We start from the raw sequence: 18845 nt of genomic DNA, 5'->3' as shown, positions 1-18845 counted from the left end.
TATATATTCTACCAAGGATTTATAAAAGGACAAATAAAAGAATCACACAGAAATAAAAGTCACAGTGTAACCCATCAATCTGCACCTTCAAAGGGAATGTTCACAATGATTCCGTAAACCATTGAAATATTGAAACAATACTATAGGGATGATTAAAATGTATATAAATTAAATATGTTAATTATTAATTATTAAATGTATATAAATTAAAATGTTAATAAAATGTATCAAGGAAGTAGGGTGGTTTTATGGAAGTTGGAAAAATGTGTGTGTGTATGCTATAAAATTAAATTGAGTTTTATTAAATTATAAAATATTCTCCCTAGCTTTCTACATAGTCTTCTAGGGGAAAATAGTCCAATACTAATGTATTGGTCAATGAAACAAGCACATAGCAAATGTTTTCTGTGGATTATTGTACCAAGGAAAGTAAAAATAACAACAAAATTAAATCATCCCTATCCTCAAGGAGCTCACATTCTAATTGAAAAGAAAGGAAAGTTAATAAGAATTTAAATAGCACCAACTACATGCCAGGAAAAATATTATCTCCTATGAGATTCATAACTACTCTGCAAAGTAGGTGTTATTATTATAATTTCCATTTTACAACTGAGGAAATGGAGGCAAAGAGAGGTTAAAGTGACTTGCACAGGATCACATAGCTAGTATCTGAAAGAAGATTTGAACTCAGGTTTTCTGACTCCAGGTCCAGTGCCCTAATCACTGTAACACCTATGTTTAGCAGAGGGAGAAAATATGCAAATAACTACAATATTAGGAGGTGATTATCCCAACTCCTACTTGCCCCAATGAATCAGGTCCCCAGAGTTAGCTATCCCTTCCCCTCAGGGTTCTAAAGGTATCTCTGAAGGATTAAGGGTTCCTTTTCTAGTGTTTTATAGCTCCTAGGCCCCCATCAGTGTACTTCCCACTTCCCCAGATTATGAATAGAAGAGTATTTAGTCAGTAAGACCTAAGTAACTTTTTGAAATGGATATTTTCCAAGGTGATATACAAAATATTTCCCTCTAATATCTGTGATATCTTTTCCCACCTATATATACATTCTCCAGAGGAAAAGTAAGCTCAAACTATGAGATCGTATATGACAAAGTAGTATCTCACAGTTTTGATTGTTAGAAATCCCTGTCTCCCCTTCACAGGAGCTCAAGACATTCCCCTTACACATGATATCACTTATTTGCTGGACTTTGCGGTCCTTAATTTCTGAAATAGACTAACTGTCACCTCTTTCAGAGAGGTTGTTAGGATGCTCCAAAATTCATGTGGTTCTTCAGTTAGTTGTAGAGAAGATGAAGAGGCAAAATCACTTTCAGTGGATTTAGTCACATCCCTCCCTTCTCATTTACAGCCCACTGGAATCTTTGTCTCTTGGTATTGGAATAGTCTACTTTCTATAGAAGATCCACAATACATGACAAATTTTTTCATTCAAGTTAAATGTTCTTCCTGTCAAAAATACTTCCAATTCCTCCAGTAGCTCATTAGAATCATCTAAATATATCAAGTCCTTTCGCATTCAGTTGGGATGCCTTACATTGATTTGATTTCCACCTGGTTAAGGTAAAAAGTCTTAGCATTTTTTACCATTTACTTTATATAGGTAAGGAGTAATTTGATTCATTTATTCAACTGACTCTCTTTGCTCTATACTTGGTCAATGATACATTCAATCAAAACCTGGAATTTGCTCTCATTGTTCTCTGTCCTAGAATATCTTTCCCTACCCCTTCACTTCTCTAGCTCTTACCCAGATTTGGCTGACCTACTCTCAGCAGTCAGCTCCAGCCTTGGTGGATATTCCCTTTGATGCTCTAGCATTCAAGGACCTCCCTTTGTTGCAACCCTACAGGACATAAGCAGTAAACTATATGTTATCTTTATTATTTATCAGTTGGAATAAAAAAAATCGTAGATTTTAAAATTATGTGGGATTTTTTGGATTATTTTATAGTCCAACAAAATAATCCAGATGAGGAGCTGGTTGTATATTTTGTCTTATTTTCCCAAGTTAGTTGTAATCTCTTTGAGTTTGAGCATCATATTTATACAATTTTGTCTCTCCCATAGCACCTACCATCACATACATCATTAAAATTATTCATTAAATATTTGCTTATTTTATTTGGTAAGTCTGGCATTTCATTGGGAAAATCATGCAAGGTGAAAGAAAAAAAATATTCTCTCTCTTTTCCCCTTTAAATTTCCAGATGCTTTGGGACCAAACTCAGGGGATCCCGTATGATTCACTTAAAGACCCATTGAAGGCCAGAGGAAGGTGTTTTATGATCTTACAAAGGCCCTGCTATCTTTGTTCCACAGGCATTCTGGAGACACCATTATTATGCTTCAACATTTATTTGTTGCTAAAGTAATATTTTAGTTTTTCATTTATGGTAACCAGGTAATGTTTAATTACCTTAGCGTCACAATGACTTGTTTTTCTCAGGTTGCTTCCTGCCCCAATTTCTATAGTAGTTTTGTTAGTTTAGCTTTGTTTTTCCCAGCCGTTTCTGCTTCTACTTTCTACTTAGTTGCAGAGTAAATACTTCTCTCTTTGTGTTCCTTTTAACAAAGATATCTGCTGTCACTAAAGAAACCAACAAGGCATAGTTTCTATGGAAAATTAGATTTAATGGTTTCACCTTTCCTTTCCCCCTCTGTGGCTACAGTCACAGAGTTAGTGTTTAAGATAGGAATCAACTTCAAATCTTCCTGATTCCAGGCCCAACATTTTATCCCCTTTTCCACTTAGCTGTGGATTCTCTGTCTGTCTGTCTGTCTGTCTGTCTGTCTCAGGCATCTCTTTCTTTCTCCCTCTCTCCCTCTGTCTTTCACTCTTTCTATCTCCTACTCTTTCTATGTATACCTACTATATATCACATATAATTAGATATTATACTATTACTTTATTTTTATATGTACTTGTATATTCTATTATTTACAAATGAAATTCATGAGAATAAATATATATATATATGTATATATAAAGAGAGATACTATAGACACATATAATTTATTTATTTTGAAAAGTTTATTTAATTAGTCAATTTAGAACATTTTTCCTTGGTTACAAGAATCATGTTCTTTCCCTCCCCCGCCCCTACCCCTTAGCCAACATGCAATTCCACTGGGTTTGACATGTTTCCTTGATCAAAACCTATTTCCAACACATACAATTCAAAATAGATGAAACATTTATTTTGCATTTACTATGGGCCACTGTGCTGAGCTCTAGGGATATTAATATAGGCAAATAAGAATCCCTGCTCTTAAGCAGCTGACATTTAAATGGGGGAAAAACAATAGTGAAATGTTAACTGGAAGGAGGGGGAAGGAGGTACCCCTACTCCTCAATCCCAGTTATCTCATGATTTTACCCCAGAGCAATCAATCTTCTCTCCATCTCACGGACTTTTGAATCATAGAACCTTAGGACTGAAAGGAGTGAGAACTCCAACTTGGCTATACCCAGATGACAAAGTGGTCAACTAACTTGAGGGATGGCAAATGATGGAGAAAGCCATTCTCACTAATGCAGCTGATAGGCTACTCTTGAATACAGAATATTGGGTAACCAAGTTACAAATATCCTCCTTGAGAGAGCATAAAACACAGGTGTAAATGGAAGCCGCAGTGCTAAGTAAGGAAGATGGCTCTTTAGTAGCAACCAGAGAGATGATGTGTTATATTCAGTAAGGTTTAATTTTATCTTCTTCATATCAAAAACTGTAATAACCTTATGTTTCACCCTGATAAATCAATTCTGTCTTCTCAAAGAAACAAATAGAAAACACCTCTGGTTTGATTTTTATCACTAAACTTAAGATCATGGTAAATGTGTGATATTACCTCCCTTTGATGTGGTTTGTATCAGATCCCTTTCCTTTCTTCTCCAGTGCAGTAAAATCACACTGAGTCCTGGGCATGTATGGGATGGGGAGACAACTCATGCCAGGACCATGGCACTTGAGCTATAACTGGACTTTGTTAAAACAAACATTTTAAAAATACTGCCTTAGCACTGGAAGCATGGCAAGTCTAGAAAGAGATGCTATTCAAAAAGGATTCCCTAAGAGCTGATTAAATTTTATTTTTGGACATGCAATTGATGAAAATCATCTGATAGTGAGTCAGCTAGGTAGCTCAGTGGTTTGAGAGCTGGACCTAGAGAAGGGAGGTCCTGGGTTCAAATCTAGCCCTGAGTATTTCCTAGCTGTGTGACCCTATGCAAGTCACTTAACCCTCATTACCTAGTCTTTACCACCCTTCTGTCTTAAAATCAATACACAGTATTAAGTCTAAGGTAGAAGGTAAAGAGTATTAAAATAAAAGAAAGAAAATCATCTGCTAAGACATAGAATAGAATGGAAGACCATTAAATGCTTATATTATTAAATGTCTACTAAGTACCAAGAACTTTATAAATATTATAATTTGATTCTTACAAGTCTGACAGAGAGTTTCTAGGATTATTATTCCCATTTTATAGTTGAGGAAACAGAGGCATTCAGAAGTTAAGTGACTTGCCTAGAGTTACACAGTTAGTTAAATGCCAACAGCTAGTTTTCAATTCAGGTTTTGCTCTATCCACTGTAAGGGGTAAAATTTATGGTTGGACTGAATATATTCTGGGTTGGTTGCCAGGGATTTAATTACTAAATCCCAATGAATTACTCAAGTCAGAATGGCTTTTATGGTAGTTTATTTATAATAGAGGGAAGAAATTAAGGAAATGAGAAAGAGAAAGAAGGAAGAGAGATAGCTGCTCTGGCCTGGTCTGAACCAGGCAGGAATTCGGGGGCCCTAGCCCAGTGGGGGAGCAGATGACTAAATTTAACAGGGCTTTCAGCCACGAGACTTCCTAAGATGAAGGGCCTCTCCAGAGGCTGGTGCCTCCAGAAAATCCAAGGAAAGGGAGTCAGTCTTTTCACTCACCACATGGCAGTACAAGGGGAAGCAGTCTGAGATCTCAAGCTGGAGCTCCTCCAGATCAAGTTCCAAGACTAAGATATCCTCACAGGAATTGACCACAAAATATGAAGGTAATTCTTTTCATCACTTCCTGTGACTTACATGTACCAATGGTGGCTTAAACTTGGCTTTAGATGGCCGGGAGGGGGGGGCATTCACTTGTTTCTGATTTGTCACTTGTTAGCACACGTGGGTCATAGACCTCCCCTCCCTACTTAATCCTTAAGTGGGGTGTATACATTTCTGGTGGCTAAAATTCTAAAGAATAAGTAGGGTGGAGTAAATCTCAATTTCACACCTCTGTGCCATCAAGCTGCTTAAAACATGGACTGGTTTCATCAGTGAAAGAAATACCAATACAATAAAATCAATTTACATGTAGAAAGATCAGATATAGAGAAAGAGATAGCAAGAGCTAAATACTCAGCACAATCTTTTGCGCACAGACAGTGCTCTATATTTACTGACATATTTGTAGAGACATTGTCATCAAAATATTTTTACTATGCACCATAATGTCTTAAATACATTAATAAGTAAATCCATGAGCTCATTATTGAAGGTATATCTGGGGTAATTCTTGCCCATGTCCACCATGGAGGATCAACTCAATGATTAGAATCTTACCTCTGAGTCTGTGATGCCAATAGGTCAATAAGCACTTATTAAATGTTTACTATGTGCTACCCATTGTGCCAAGCTCTGAGGATACAAAGATAGACAAAAGATAGTCTTGGCTCTCAGTCTAATAAAAGAGAAAACATGCAAACATACAAATCTACAAATGGCATGTTGATAAGATAAATTAGAGAAAATCAGTAGAGGGAAAGCACTAGCATTGAGGGGGATCAGAAAAACAAAACAAAACAAAACAACTTCTTAGTGCAAGGATTTTAGCTGAGACTTGAAGGAAGCCAGGGAATCCAAGAGATAGAGATGGGGAGGAAAACAAGTCCAGAACTGGAGGCCAGACAGTGAAAAATGACGGAGCCAGGAGGAGGAATGTCTCTGGGGAAGAACAGCAAGGAGGACAGGGGCACTGAAGTACACTGAGGGAAATAAGATAAAGAAGATGGGAAAGTTAGGAAAGATCCAGATTATTAAAGGCTTTTAATGCCAAGCAGAGAAATTTATATTTTCTTATATTTGGTCCTAAAGGTAATAACAGTCATGACAGTTTAATGGATGGGGGAGGAGAGGTGGGTGACATGGTCAGCCCTATGCTTTGACAGCTGAGAATGGAATAAGCTCTACATCTTTACTCTTTTTTTAAAACCTTTATCTTCTATCTTAGAATCAATACCAAGTATCCAATCCAAGGCTGAAGAATGTGTAAAGGCTAGACAATGGGGGTGAAGTGACTTACCCAGGATCACACAACTATGACCTCTGCTCTCCAGACCTGGCTCTCTATCCACTTAGCCACCTAGCTATCCCATACACATTCACTCTCTTTTTTAAAATTATCATCATGTAAAACACACTTGCATATTGGTCATTGCTGTAAGATTGTAAGAGCACACTCATACAAAACCAAAACCCCCAAATAGAACCATAAATACTCTGATGCACACACCTTCTTAACAAATATTGTAGCATCATAGATTTAGACCCGAAAGGGAATTTAAAGGCCATCTAGTCCAACCTATTCATTTTACAAATAAGGAAACCAAAGTGCAGAGAAATAAATTGAATTGCTCAAGGTCCCATGGGTAGTAGGTAAGGTAGAGCTAAGATTCAAACCCAGGTCCTCAGACTCCAGATCCACCACTGTCTACCGTACCTTGCTATCTCTCCTTTGGTGATAGTACATTTCCAGGATATCTTTCACACTATCTAGTGTGCAAGAGATAGTTGCAAATATACCGAAACCTACTTATGTCCACCTGTATTTCTCACCTGCCCTTTGAGTCAACCACAATTTTGATTCCTCAAATATTCCTCTGTTCACTGACTTTGTCCAAACAGAGAATCATTGGGACAATATACAAATTTTCCCTTTCCTTCTATCCTGTTAGTCATTAAACTCTGTAAATTCTACATCCAGGACATCTCTTGCACTAGACTCCTCTCTTTCAGACCATCATCACCTCTTATTTGGACTCTGACAATAGTCTGTAGCTATCGTTCTCTCTAACCTGTCATCTACAGAGCTGCCAAGTAAAGACTCTTAAGTATGTCTCTGACAATGCCATTCTCCCCTATTGGATAAAATACAAACTGCTCAGTTTGTCAATTAAAGTCCTTCATAATTTGGCTTCAGCTTGTCATCCCAGAACAATTTCATATCACTATCCTTGTATACACCATAGTCTATCCAAACTGGACTCACTGCTCTCTGATCATGATATTCCACTTCTTGTCCCCATTTGCCTTTGCCCAGGCTGGCCCCTCATGATGGCAATATTTGCCCTCTTCACCTCGCCCTTTGTAATCAATAACCTCCTTCAGGGCTCAGCTCAAGGACTCTGTGTTTTCAGAAGCCTTGTTTGATGTCTCCAAATGTTAGTGTGAACTATCCTTCTGCCAAACTCCAAATTACTTTGCATTTATTGTGTATAATTTTGTATTGCCTTCATTGGACACATATTATTTTCTACCCTGTAAGCTCCTTGAGGACAGGGGCTTTCTTTTACTATTTGCATATCCACAGTGCCAGGTGTAGAGTAGTGTTTAACAATGCTTGTTGAATTGAAATGTTTTAATTTGAATATTGTTCAATTGCTTCAGTCATCTCTGACTCTTCATGATCTCATTTGGAGTTTTCTTGGCAAAGACACTGGAGTGAGCTACCATTTCCTTCCCCCAGATCATTTTACAGGTGAGGAGACTGGGACAAATAGGTTTAAATATCTTTCCCAGGGTTATCTAGCTAGTAAGCATCTGAGGCCAGATTTGAATTCAGAAAGATGAGCCTCCCTGACTTCGAACCCAGCACTCTATCCACTGCACTACCTAGCTGCCCTTTTGTTTTGAATTCAGATATTGAAAAAGGCAAGTTTTTATATTAGGAAACAGTTTCTCAATGTAAAAAAAAAGTATCCGTATGTAATCCCATCTGCATCCTTCCTTTAAAATTCTGGCACTTTTTCATCCATCTGCAGTGCTTTCATGTGTGTGTATATATACACACATATATGTATATATTTATATACATGTGTACATACATACATATTGCTGAACTAACAGATTGAGCTGCCCATTCAATATCAATGCTATGCTTCAGAAAAGAGATACTTTATTCAATTGGTTTTTCTTGGGTAGATTGCTAAGTCAATCTCTTTCAAAGTGGTGGTCAATATAAAATTAATCTTCTTAATTCAATATAGTTTCTTTAAAGACAATTATAGTGAGAAATAGTTTGCATTTCATTGCTCTACCTGTAATTATTATTTAATGTTTCTAAAAATGTTTAAAAGAAGCACAAACTCTTAGAGCTAATTCTAATTTTTCTTTTAAATGGTTTTCCTCTTCTTACACATTTTCATTTCATAGAATTAGCAAGAGATTTATCAAAGTGTTTTTTCACTTTCATAATTGCAACAATTCCAGTTGAAAAGATTACTTTAAATTTTTGCTATTCTATTATATTTAACATATGCCCTCAGCAAAACTGTGATTTGAAATTAATCTTCAGTGCCTGCCCATCACCCCCACTGTTCTTCAGGAAGGAGTACATTCTTCTGGCATCTAAATGGAAGATGGATAGAAGAAAAGAGAGCCTGTAAGCAGGGAGACCAAACAGGAAACTACTGTGATAATCCAGATAAGAGAAACTGAGAAAAGAACCAAGATGATTTCTTTTGTATCCAAGAGATGATGTAGAGGTAGAATTGATAAGACTTGGCAAACTGGTTAAATGTGATTGGGAAAGGGGGAAAAGATATCTCCAAAGTCTGACTAGAAGAAAATTGGTGAATGAAGGAGAAAACAGGTTTACAGGAGTAGCAGGGATTTGAAAGAATTGACAATGTGTTCCATTTTGAACATATTGAGAGTGAGTTGCCTGTGAGACATAGAAGGTGGAAAATTGGCAGCACAGAACCGAAGGTTGTTGTTTAGCCATTTAGTCATGTTCGACTCTTCATGGACTCATTTAAGGGTTTTTTTTTTTTTACAAAGATACTGGATTCATTTGCCATTTCCTTTACAAGTGAAGAAGTGAGGCAAACAGGGGTAAATGACTTGCCACGGGTCACACAGCTAGTAAACATCTGGTCATCTTGACTCCAGGCCCAGTGCTTTATCCAACCTAGAAATCATCAGCAATAGAAAGGAAGACTAAATCCAAAAGACCTGAGGAAACACCAAATTTTAGAATGTAAAAGAGAAAAGGACCTGATTATCGTGTTTAAAACTTTCTCCAAAAGACTATAAGCTCCTTGAGAACAGAGACTATTATGTTCTTGACTTTGTAACCCCAAAACCTAGAACAGTGGCTATAGCAGTATATACTAGACAATCAATTGTAATATTTATTGGGAAAGATGGGTGGATATGAAGAACTGGGGATATGGAAGGTTTGTAGCAGGGAATGGAGGAGTTGAAGGGAAAGAGGGAATAGGGATACTGGTGAGGCAAAAGGAGAGAGATACCCCCTGCCAAGAGGCTATTTTTGAACAAAATGGGGTGTCCGAGAAATGGGCCACTTATGATAGCTTGTGGGGATGTCTTCTCTATGGACTGATGACGAAGATGCCCCAGAGCAGGTAAACAGGGACCCTCCTGAGGAACAAGCCTTTCCCTAACCTCAGATAAGGACCATTTGTAGTTGAATGACTGTCCTGAGGCTCAGCTCCCTCTATGTCCCCTGAAAAGATAGTCCTCTTATCTGACTGTGATATTCAAATAAGATAAATTTTAATAACCAGTTTGGATTAGAGAGATATCCGGGAAGAAGGAAGAGGGATTTCTCTAGATAAGGTTTGAGTCTCTCTCAGTGTTGGAGCTTAGGCCAGGCCTCACAGACTGCTGGAGTGTTTCTCTTATTCCTGTCTATGCTATGTCTGTGCTAGTTTTTTAAATTTCAAAATCTTAGCAGTAGACAGCAGGAAACAATAAAGTTCTGACTTTAAGAGCTGGTTGGGCCTGTCTCTTCAGGCTGAAGAAAATAGAGGCACTTCTATCCAGAGACGAAGAAGAAAAAACCCCTCTTCCTTCCAAGGCCAGGAAGGAAGTGCTTGTCACAAAACCAACTGCCACTCCCAGTTGCCCCTTTGCCCACCAACTGTCAGTCTTGTCAATTTCTTCTCTCTCTAATATTCCCACTATTGCTTGTTCCAACATAGTGGCAGAAAGTCCAGAACTTGTTTTAGTTTCCTTTCCACACAATCAATCAACTAACATTTTAAGTACCTACTGTGTGCTATGCACTGAGGAAAAAAAAAAACCAAATAAAAATGAAACCATTTCAGCACTCAAGGATGTTTTTATCAAAAGAGACAAAATATACATATATCAGTAAATGAAGAATTAATATACTATTATATTAGTATTTTGGATAATCTGTCATTTAAGACATCTATCTATGACCACACTTTCTAGTAATTCATTTCTCTGCAGTTGTTGCTGGTGTTGCTTCTAATTTCCTTTTTAAAATGTTTGTATCCTGCCTATTTATTTATGCTTATGAAGCACTACATACATATTAGCCATTATTATTATCATTCCATCTCTAAAGCTATGATCCTAGGATATGGGACCAAGGGCTCCTAATTTCCTAATTACCAGCCTATTTTTCATTCAATGACCATCTCCTCATTCCTCTCCTTGTATAATTGCCTGTCCTTATCTTTCCCTCAGGATCTCTGGTTTCTTTCAAGGCACCTCAAAGGCCAGTTTTTATAGGACCTGTGGCCAAGTCCCCCAGCTACTAATATTTTCCTTTCTAAGGTTATCTTCCATTCACTCTGCAGATATTTTCCATGTACCATGCTTGTGTTGTCTCCCACAAGTTCCTTGAAAGGAGAAACTTCTATATTTTCTGGTAAGTGTTTAATAAATGCTCATTGATTGATTTATTGATTGCTAACACCCATCTCCATGTCTAGGAAAGAAGATGACCTAGGCATGTATGAACAATGAGAAGGAGGCATAACTGGTAAACATTCATGGGCTTCGTTGGATCCAATTCAATAAGAGACCTCGAGGAATGTCTCTGGTATGTCATAGGTTAGACACTCCATAGGGCAGAAATGGATGAGTTACCCAAATTGGACAGACATGTTCATCACTGGGGGGAGTACCCACACTGATAAGATCACAGATCCACATAACTATCTATAATAGTTACATCAATAATCTGTGCCTCTGTGCGAGTAAACTCATAACACTTAGAAAGAAAAAAGTAAGGTGTGGTTGGAAAATAACTTTGAATGTCCCAGATCAGAAGATGTCTGGCAGGATATAATATGCTTATCTATGAAGTGCAGAGGACCCAACATGTCTCAGTTCCCTAATTAAAATATCATATCTTTTTATTCAGTAATTCCTTGCTTTTCTTAGTTAAAGGCATCACCACTGGCAAGAAGTGTCCAACACTGTAGGTTTTTGCACAGAATCAAGAAATCCACATTACAATCATGTGTTGTTTCCATAGTGAGATCTCATGCAGTTCCAAGTAAAACATCACTTTCTAGCTCCTGCCAATGTCTGTGCTGCAAAGGGAAGATTAATTAGCTTCTGACTAATTGACAGCTTCCGTCTCCCTCTCTCCCCACATTATGTTTGGACCCAATCAGAGTTTACGTTGTTCTCTGTGCCATTTACAAAATGTCTCTGTGTCAGCTGGTCTGTGTAGAGACTGTGACATATGTGTAAAAAAAACACCCTTTTCCTCTTTGGGGACCACTAACACCTTAGTTCCCTTCACACTCTAGAAGGAGGTGAAGGGCTGGGAAGAAAGTATCAAAATGGAAACAACAAAGTAAAGTACCAAGAAAACAAAACAGGAAATTAGATCCTAGATTTAGAGATGGAATAATAATAATAATGGCTAGTAGGTATGCGGGGCTTTAAAAACATAAACAGTGATTATAAACATTGTGTCATTTTATTCTCAGAGCAGCCCTGAGAGACAGACACATATTCCTATTCTACAGATAGATAAGAAAACTAAGACAAATATAGGTCAAGTAACTCACCAAAATTCTCATAGTTAATGCCTGAAGCAGGATTTGAATTCAGAACAAATCTTGCCTTTTTTATTTCAAGTCTTTTAAGGTCACCAATTATAACCCCTTCCTGTTATTAGGAGAAAGGAGGCTATGGAGAAAGAAAATTATTTGTTTTAGGTAACTTAGAGAATAACAATCAAAGTCAGAGACAGAATGTGAATGCAGATCTGAATCTCCCTGCTTTCCCATTGCACCATGAAGCTTCCCAAGCCAAAAATGAGTTGTCTGATATTGTATTGTCTTTTCCAATTAGACTATAAGTTCCTTGAGGACAGAAATCATTGTCTTTTGGATCTATATCCCTAGCACAGTGTACAGTGCCTGGCACATAGGAAACATTTATTTATTTAAAATCCTTATCTTATGTCTTAGAATCATTACTGTGTATTGGTTCCAAGGCAGAAGAGTGGTAAGGGTTAGGCAATGGTGGTCAAGGGACTTGCCCAGGGTCACACCCCTGGGAAGTGTCTGGGGCCAGATTTGAACTTAGGACTTCCCATCTCTAGGCCTGGCTCTCAATCCACTGAGCTTCCCAGCTGCCCCCACATAGGAAGCATTTAAGAAGTGCTCTATCTATCCATCTACCTTTCCATCTATGACGATTGGTCCCATATCTCATTATGTATTTTTTTTCCAGGCCATTTCAAGAACTTTTTTTACCCATTGATGTAAATAATCATTTTCTGATATTTTGCAATCCATCTTCTTTCCCTCTCTCCCACCCCTCCTCAAGATGAAAAGTAATATGATATAGCCTATACATGTGTTATCATATAATATATTTTCCATGTTAATCATGTTGTGAAATAAGACACATATTGCTTACACTAGAAAAATTTTCAGAGGAAATAAAGTGAAAAATGTCATTCCAGAATGTTCATTCATATACTCTGTTGGTTCCTTCTATAGCAGTAGATAGCCTTTTTCATCATGAGTCGCTTGGGGTTATTCTGGATCCTTGCGTTGCTGATCGTAGTTAATTCATCGATAGCTGATCAAGGGACACTGTTGCCATTACTGTATTCAGAATTCTCCTGGTTCTGCACATTTTACTTTGTATCACTTCATATAAGTCTTTCAATGTTCTGCATGCATGTGTATGTGTGATCATATTGTTAATCATTTCTTATGGCACAATAATATTCCATCTTGATATGTCTTGTAAGAGTGGGAAATATCAAGGCAGCATCAACATTATTCTGAACCCAAGAGAAATGTAACTACTGTCACAGGAAAGGTTCAAAGTCATCCTTCTGGCCCCGGGATCCCTATTGTCCTAAAGGTCATGTCTTGTTGGCCACAGAAAATCAGTGTCAGAGCAAGTACACACATCTTAGCCTATTTAAACCTCACTGCCAAGAGCAGATCTGGAGAGGTGATGCAAAAGCTTTTTCAAGGGAGGGGTGCTTTGCTAATATTCCCTGGAGGCTTGAAAGGACACACTCCCCTTTTTGTAATGGGGTGTTTTGGGGAGAAGGGCAGAGATGGCATTAGATGGGATTAAGTATGTGCTTTGGGCCAGTAGCAGGGTTCTATGCTGTGAGTGGAAGGGCCAAACAGTCAGCCTGGACCAGCGGAGCCTGGTCTAGGATCAGTACACAGATAACAAAAGCTCAGTAAATAGGAGTGTTTTTTATTTCAAAAAGGGAGAGGTGAAGAGGGTAAGGGGAAATTCCCTAACACTAATTTTACTAACTAAAGTACCCCCAAATCTAAAGCCTTCGCATGAAGGATCTTCATAGAGTTGACTTTCTAGTCTATCTCCCTGTAATGCTGAGCTATAAAACCCCAGTCTCTGTCCATCTATCCTGCACTAAACCCTCTCCTGGCTGTTATTAGAGATACTGGTCAATAACATATGAGGCAGGGATCTAGGGAAAGGTCCCAAGTCCAGATGGATTTAGATCTCAGCTTACTGACAGCGGGATGTTGACACAGGACAGAAGCTTCTTAAAATCTTCAGGACACACATCCCCAAACCAGCAACACAGGCAGGAATAAAGGATAGGGCCAAACCCTCAGGACTCTGCATCCACACCCTCCAGGTTCAAATCCAGAGAGAGAGAGACAGCCCCAAAGGGCTCTGAGTTTTTAGCTCAACCCCCTCTGTAGCCTTCCAGAATCTTTCTCTTGGTCTCATGCCACTGTCCTCTGCAAACTTCTCTTCCTTATAACATTTCTCAACATGACCATTTGTTTCTGTGCTCCTGCCCCATGTGCCTTTGTTGAAGGACTATTGCAGGGAGAGTTTTTTCAGTTATGGGAAGGTTTCTGCCATAGAAAGAACACTCATAATATGAACCCACAGAATTTGTTTGCCTGTAAGGTAGAGACCCATCCAAGAATAACATATCTGTGAAAGGACACAGAAATAATGCTCATGGAATTTCACTCCTTCCCATGAGCCACCTACTAAGACATAAGCTACATGAATTGAGAGCTTACTCTGCAGAAGGAGCCACTACCCCATAACTTTGGGGAAGGAAAGAGGGAACGAATCCCACCAAGTTCCCAGTTCTATGATGTAAGCCAAGGAGGAGGTTAACAATGAGCCACCACCAAGATCAGACAGCTCAGCAAGACCACCACTTTCAATTGCACTTCCTCAGATTTCCCTCCAAGCTGTCCACAAACTTGGCCCCTGCTCCCTGGTCAGACTCCAGAGTGTCTACTATGGAATAACACTATTCTTATCTCTTCTGCTACCATGCAAGAATCAAGAGTGGAGCTCATTAAAAACAAAGCTGACTACATCTTCATTTATTCATTCATTCATTCATTCATTCATTCATTCATTCATTCATTCAATCTATCAATCAATCAATGAGCATTCATTAAGCACCTGCTATGTGCCAGACACTGTGCTAATTCAAGCATAGGATCAAATGAGGAAAACAGATTGGTTCCTCCTCCCCCACCTCATCCTCCATTCCCTATAATCTCACTCTGAGATTATAGAGCTGAGTAGTGTTGACACAAGTTTGTTCCATGGCTGGCTAAGAGGTTTTGAGAAAACAAAAGACATAGTACTTTAGAAAAACCTTACCATGGAAGAAATATTTGTGGTTGAGTTTTTGAAAAAATTTCTGTTCATTTCTTCCACTTTCACCAAGAAAGAAAATCAATTAGAAATTAAGTTTCCCCCTACATTCAACTACTTTCCATACATACTGAAATCTAGCCATGCTGGCTTGCTTGCAGTGCCTTGAATATGACTTGCTCTTCACTGATCCTACTGATTGCCTTCCAGACCTGGAATGATCTGCCTGCCCCTCTCACTTCTCTCTCTTTGCTTCCCTCAGTTTCTTCAAGACTTCAATCAAGACTCAATTCCCAAAGATTTTAGCATCTTTCTTTCTCAGATTGTTGTTGTTCTTTCTTTTTTGAATCATCATGATCCCATTTGGCATTTTCTTGGTAAAGATACTGGAATGGTTTGCCATTTTCTTTTCTAGTTCATTTCATAGATGAGGAAATTAAGGCAAGAAGGTTAAGTGACTTGCTCAGGGTCACATAGCTGAGACTAGATTTGAACTCAGGATGTTGTCTTCCTGACTCCAAGTCAAGCAACCTTTCCTCTGTGCCATGTATATCTAGCCTCTTTCAGATTACTTTCTATCTAATCTATATCTATCTATAGATAGGCAATAGATGAGATAGATAGATAATCTTTTAAAAAACCCTCATCTTCATCTTGGAACCCATACTATATATTGTTTCCAAGGCAGAAAAGTAGTAATGGCTAGGCAATGGGGGTTGGGAAGAGTGAATAAAACTCTAACAGTGAGCAATTTTTTAAGTTAGTCAATCAAAAACTTAAGTGCCCTTACTTAACACTAAGTAAGAGTTTTTGCTAGTCACTTGCTAAAGAGGGTGACAACCCCAGAGGCAACTGACCACCCCCTGAGCAGTTTTTAAAAAATGATAGATTGCAAATGGTTCCTGTAAAGTGGAGGAAGAGACAGGAAATAACATGGAAAAAGGACTAAAAAGTTCTGAACTTCCTGTCCAGGGATCTTGGGTTGGTGACTTGCCTCTTGGAGGTTGCTTTTGACTGGGACTTTGGCTCTTGGACTGCTTCTTGGAGGACTGCTTCTGGATCTTCTCCTTTGGACTTTAGTGTTGGAGGACTTTGCCTTGGGTGAGTGAGTAACTGAAGATACCACTGGATATGGAGAAATGCCTGGTGAGTCTGAGCCTCATTTCACTAGAGAAGGACTAGTAGGCTTATTAAAACCCATCTCTTTAGCTACCTTTTTTCATTTTTATTCTTTCTACCTCTGTAAATAAAGCTACTAAAGTCATTTTTTTTTTACTTAAGTTATAATATCTTTATATTGGTAACCACAATATTACTTTAGAATTCTCATATTTAGTCAAACCCCTAATTTAATTTCTTCCAGGGTCAAGTGACTTGCCCAGGGTCACATAGCTAGGAAGTGTCTGAGTTCACATTTGAACCCAAGACCTCTTGTCTATAGGTCTAACTCTCACTGTGCCACCAACTTTCCCCTGCCCCCATTATCTTTTCTATTTCGCTATTAGTACATAATCATTTTGAAGACAGGAATGCTTTTTTTTCTTCATCTCTCAAGTACTTAGCATGGTCCTTGGTACATAATACATGCTTTAAAAAATGCTTCTTAACTGACTGACAACACTTTGAAACTAAAAACACTTCCTCTCTTTATTCCCTACAGCTTATTCCCTACACCCCTACAATACATCAGTCAACTAATCAAGCAATCAACAAGTATTTATTGGGAAGGAAAGAAATGAACATTTATTAAGCACCGACTGTGTGCCAGGTACTATGCTAAGTGCTTTATAAATATTATCTTATTTGATAATCACAGCCATCCTGTGAGGAAGGTACTACTATTTTTCCCATTTTATAACTGAAGAAATGGAGGCAGACACACCATTGAGAAATGAAAGAACTGCTGTCCCCAGATCTCCTTCTTTTACCCAATGCAGAGCAATGAGCCTGAGGGTGTTTGTTTCTGTTGTTTGTTGTTCTTAGTTTCAGATACAGTTAGCTGCAATCATGGCAACCTTGGAAGCAGATTCCAGAAAGGACATTAAAGCCAGCCAGCCCTAGCAAGGAAGCCTGGAGAAGTCAGAATGCATAAAACTCAGAGGGATTTTGGATTTGGAACTGGTATTGGGAGAGTAAATTTGTATATTTGTGATTATATTTTTGACTTAAATATATTTGATTATGTTGTAAAGGAGAAAGGGGTAAGGGCAGAAAGGGGTATTGGGAGAGACCAGAGCCAGAGCCCCAGCAGCTTGCCTCCTTGAGCCCCAGCAAAAGAGTGAAAACCCCTCCCAGTGTGGGATCTGCCCATTTGTGCACAAATCTACTCCAGGATGTCAGAAAAGGGAACCCTGGGAAGAGTAGGGAATGGTGGGGAATGTACATTTTTTTTTTACAAAGCACAATTATACTAATGATTAAATATTTCCTTATAAAAGATTATCCAACTGTTAGTGGCAAACATAACTGGAGTAGGGAGACCCCTCTTGTTCTTGGGGAAACACCATTGTAGAGTCTAGACATCCAGGATGCCTTAAAGAGTACCAAAAAACCCTAGGGATGGGTGAAATCTAACCTACCTGGCTTTCCAGTTAGTGAAGGCCACGATAGTCAATGCTATGTATCTTTGGGGCAAAATAGAACAAATGTAATTCCTCTTTTATTTGACAGCATTTCAAATATGTTCATGTAGTTATCCTATCCTATCCTATCTCTACCCCCAAACTCATCCCCACAGTCTTCTTTTCTCCAGGCCAAACATGCCCAGCTCCTTCATATGGCAAGGACTTGAGTCCCTTCACCATCCTAGTTGCCATCCTTGGGACATCATCTAACACGTTTTTAGTCTTTCCTAAAATGTGGTACCCAGAAATGAACATGGTACTCCAGAAGAGTATAGAGGCCTTCTCTTTATATTCCTGTATGTAGTCTAAGATTTTCTTAGCTTTCGTGGCTGCAGTAAACTTCCTGTATCCTAAAGATACTGATATTGGTTTGTAAGAGAGGAACTGAACGGATTCCTTTATGACCCTTCCACACAGCTTTCCTCTCCCTCTCTAAATAAACAGGGAGATTCTCTCTGCCACAAAGTGGCAGTGACTGCTATTTATAGCTCCCATCACTCTGTGGAACAGAAGATCCTATCTCTGATTGTTACATGATTCTGCCACTTTGGGGTTGGTTGGTTGTTGTCCTTTGTACTGAAGAGAACCATCACTTGGTGATGTCTTTTGAATTGCTGGCGAATTGGATTTAAGTGAGGCAGAGTTGCAAAATCTTGTACTCTCTTTCAAAGGACAAGTTCAGAGACAAGACAAAAGTCAAAATGCCTGCTCATAGCTTGGGATGAAGTGGATGACTTTGGCTTCTTCAAGGTCTATGCAAGCTCTAAGCACTGCACAGTGCCACTTTCAAGGTCATTAGAAGAAATTGTTCTCACCCACCTCTTTCACCAGTTAATAAGTCAGAGCCACTTTCCTCCTTCAGGGTCCACCTGCTACCGAGCAGCCCTTACAAAGACTAAGGGAGCCCTCATACCAGAAGTGCTAGTCTTCCCTGAACACCCCCCCCACACACACACACCCTTGACTTCTTAGGACCCAAACAAAGGGCAGGGCTGGATGAACTGTCCC

At 38.7% G+C, this 18845-nt stretch overlaps 1 long non-coding RNA gene across 1 annotated transcript; it reads left to right on the top strand.

Annotated features, from left to right (window-relative positions):
• The first annotated feature begins 10692 nt into the window (after positions 1-10692).
• Positions 10693-18273, top strand: LOC103100629 (uncharacterized). The gene is made up of 4 exons (XR_008914196.1): positions 10693-11158; positions 16186-16314; positions 16874-16981; positions 17197-18273. It is a non-coding gene; the product is annotated as an uncharacterized LOC103100629 (long non-coding RNA).
• The last annotated feature ends 572 nt before the right edge of the window (positions 18274-18845 follow it).

Source organism: Monodelphis domestica, chromosome 8 (assembly GCF_027887165.1).
Source record: "Monodelphis domestica isolate mMonDom1 chromosome 8, mMonDom1.pri, whole genome shotgun sequence".
Classification (NCBI taxonomy): domain Eukaryota; kingdom Metazoa; phylum Chordata; class Mammalia; order Didelphimorphia; family Didelphidae; genus Monodelphis; species Monodelphis domestica.
Note: the sequence above shows the minus strand (reverse complement) of the source record. Positions and strands in the feature narration are given on the sequence as shown.